At 33.8% G+C, this 3548-nt stretch overlaps 1 long non-coding RNA gene across 1 annotated transcript; it reads right to left on the minus strand.

The window, feature by feature from the left end:
- Positions 1-1451: 1451 nt before the first annotated feature.
- LOC132045930 (uncharacterized) lies at positions 1452-2941 on the minus strand. The gene is made up of 3 exons (XR_009412566.1): positions 2823-2941; positions 2620-2685; positions 1452-1877 (listed from the first exon to the last, which is right to left on the minus strand). It is a non-coding gene; the product is annotated as an uncharacterized LOC132045930 (long non-coding RNA).
- Positions 2942-3548: the final 607 nt, after the last annotated feature.

Consider the following 3548-nt stretch of genomic DNA (forward strand, 5'->3'; position numbering starts at 1 on the left):
GTTAAATTGTTAATATAATCATTGTGTGTGCTTGTATTTACTTTTTATTTAAAAGAAATAGAAGGAGAATCTGGAATGGAGAAATTTTTGTCAAAAGCATGGCAATTGTGTTGCCTCAACATGGTTTGAAGCTTCGGGTCCCCCAGTGCAACCGTATAACTATACAGATTGCCTAAAGCATAGTATGAATATCCTCCAGGAAGCAATTGGATTCTAGGATATGGTTCAGCATCACAACCAGAAACGGGAATTATTCCACACTGGTGAATCTATCTGCCAGTTATGCAAAACATAACTGAATTCACCAAATTCTTCTTCGTCTTCTTCTTTTTTTAATTTTTTTTTTTTTGTTTTAGCAAATATAGTCAAGATCTATAGAAGAGATAAAAATTTCACAAATTATTAAAGTTAAAGCTTAAAAATGTGACTTAACGCTCTACACACAAGATCAAGTACTGTGACATCAACTTTAACCAAAAGACAACCAAGTAGAATTACATAAAATGAGAAAAGTGGCTTGCTGTTCTGTTACAGCTTGGGATGGTTTTGGAAACTGAGTACTCGTGGACATGTTATGTTTAAAACAAAACAAATTGGTTTTGAAAGCCAAGAGACTGGCTCTCAGAACTAAGTAACCAACTCGGTTTGGCTCTAATTTACACAGAGAGCATAACTAAATAGCTCAAAGTGTCCCATAATATTTTTCATTTCTCAGGTACTTAGTAATTTCTCATATTCCAATTAAAAAGGAAGTGTTCTTAGACAATTGTGAATTCAGTTATTAGGGAGACCTACAAAATTCGTTAAACTTACAAACGACTATATATACAAGAGAAATAGAGTTGCACATGCAAACAAATTTATCTAGCAAAAGAATTTTGACAAAGTAATGGCTGCAAAATGAGAAAATAATGAGACTTTGATCTAAATTCAATAGTCATAATTCACCAAGAGTAAAAGAATTAAAGTTGATTAAACTACTAATAAGTTTTCCGCGTTAATAGAAGTCGCCTTGTCATTAAACTGAATTCATTGTTTAGGCAGTATGTAGAGGTTACGATTAATTAAATGAACTATTAAAAAGAAAATGAGAAATTAATAACTAATCAATTATACCGAGCAAGTTCATCTTCATCCTCCCACTTATTTACGTGCTCCTTTATAAGAAGATCTGGAATATGTTCATCCTCTGCAACTGAAATCCACAATGTTATTGAACTACTACTACTACTGAACCAGTAATAAAGTGGCTAAGAACTATCAAAATTAAGAAAAATGAACAACACATACACAGTCAGCGACTCATCATATCTAACTGTGGTAGTGCTAAGGCAATGATATGAAATGCTATTACATCACATCTTATTATGGCATAACTAGGGCAACGGCACGAAAGGCCATTGCACCTCTTTAAGTTTCTGGCAAATAGACCATCCCAACATACGGGAAACTAAAAGATTTCTGTGAGTTAAATAAATCAAGTCTTCAATTCACCACAAAGCTTTAGTCAGAAAATATGATATTTCCAAAACAAATACTCAATGGCCAATGTTTTTACATTAAGTATGTCAATCAACTAAGACTGTGCACTCTTATGATTTGTGCAACAATGTGTATTTAATATGTATTACTGCGCACACATACATATATTGACATGGCTCCATATAAAGTGGAATAACAGAAGCTTTGCAGTCTTGTTGGCGCCTTGGTAGGTAACCACTTTGTTGTGATTCAACTTGTTGGGGCATCTTACCTTGGCCTTTCCGACATCTAATGGCCTTTGGAGTCAATCAAAGTTGATGGGATTTGGTCTGGCTTACTTTTAGTCCAGGTGGACTTTATTTGCCTTGTGCCTGCACCATATGGATTTCTCGTTTCTACAAAATAACAATAAATTTTCTCAAACAAACTTGAAACTACCGGAAAACAGTCTATTGCAACATGTCTCCGATAAACAGTTTAAATGTTCATGAAACAACCTATGATAATGGCCACAACAAATTGAATTCAATAAACTAAAGGGTTATATCATTGTGGCACTACTACCAACAGAAACATAGCACAGCACTTGTACAAAACTAAATATTCAAGAAAATCCAAATAATTGACCGTGTACTAAGTAATATGTTGTAAATTGAATACAACCAAAAAAGAGTTTACTTTCAAAAGGTGGGAGTCTTTGCCCTGTAAAACTTGAGAAGCTCAAGAAACCCAAGAACAATATAACCTATCAAAATCTAGAGACGTCACTTTTCTTGGCATCGTGCAGACTCCTGTTATAGACATGAATTTGAAATGGAACTCAAACTTCATCGCCCCAAGTCAAAGTTAAGAGGGCCGGTTTCATTTTACCAAAATAAAGTTTTACTCCTGCATTGGGGCCCGACTAAATCCGGATCGCGTTGCAGGGCCACATTGTGTTGTAATCTCCATCTTAACACAAAAATGATTGGAGTTTGTCTTCAGATGGTCATAATTCATAAACCATCATAACATTTAAAAGCCATTGGACTTAAAAATCCACAACATAAACAACTACTTTTAGTTAATTGAGAAGCCATACTTACCAGGCCATTCAGCAAATGTGTGAGTAAAATAATTTCTTAAAGCATAAATTACCTAATCAAATTTGCTCTTCTGCCAAAATCACTGAGGCATTAACCTTCATACTGAGAAGAACTCCACCTAAAATCAAGTAAAAGGCACAACATTTTCATTAAACAAAGGAAAATGAAGCAAGGGAAAACAAAGAAACTAATTCAGGAAATATAAATAAATTTACCAAAGACAGAACATTCAGTCACAAAGCTACAAAGACTTACAAAATCCAGCATTTTTATGATAAAGTTTGGCTCTCCATTTTAGCAGTTACAGAAATCATTCAAGATGGAATATTTAGAGAATTAATGACAAGTTTTTGAGCTTTCAATTAAATGATAATATCTACGGAGGCTTTTGACTTCTTAATTAAGTGGCGGGTGTTTCTTTTCTTTTTTGGTTTGTTATCTTTTAAATATAATGATAATTATAATTATAATAATAAATTGAATATAAAGAATGAGGTAGAAAACATGGAAGAGAAGACATTGAATTGAATGGAAAGAAGAATTGGTGAGAAAGAAGCTCAAGGAGAGATGTGTCGGTTGGTCTTACACTGCTGCTACGTGGGTTGAGCAGACAAAGGGTCACTTTGGGCTTAATAGCAAAACGGTTACTTGGGTTTAATTTTTTCTTTTTTTTCAGAGTCCTGAACCAAAATGGCCCAATAAAAACTCAAGTGAATCAAAATATCAAAAAAAAAAAAAAGATAATGTACAAAAGATCTTTAACAGAAGATTTTTCATCAAGGCTTAAATGATATTCCTCTTCTCCTTTAAATAAAGAAAATATCGCGCTATTTTTAATCCCCATAAAACCCAATCGGCCCACCACCGGCCCCATCCACAGCCAAAAAAATTTCAAAAATGCCATTAGAGGCGTTTTCAAGGTGGTCCCCACTTCAAAAAAATCATTTTCTATTAATTTTCATCGTGAAAAGTTTTAGATTC

This window comes from Lycium ferocissimum, unplaced genomic scaffold, assembly GCF_029784015.1.
Source record: "Lycium ferocissimum isolate CSIRO_LF1 unplaced genomic scaffold, AGI_CSIRO_Lferr_CH_V1 ctg8621, whole genome shotgun sequence".
Taxonomy (NCBI): Eukaryota; Viridiplantae; Streptophyta; class Magnoliopsida; order Solanales; family Solanaceae; genus Lycium; species Lycium ferocissimum.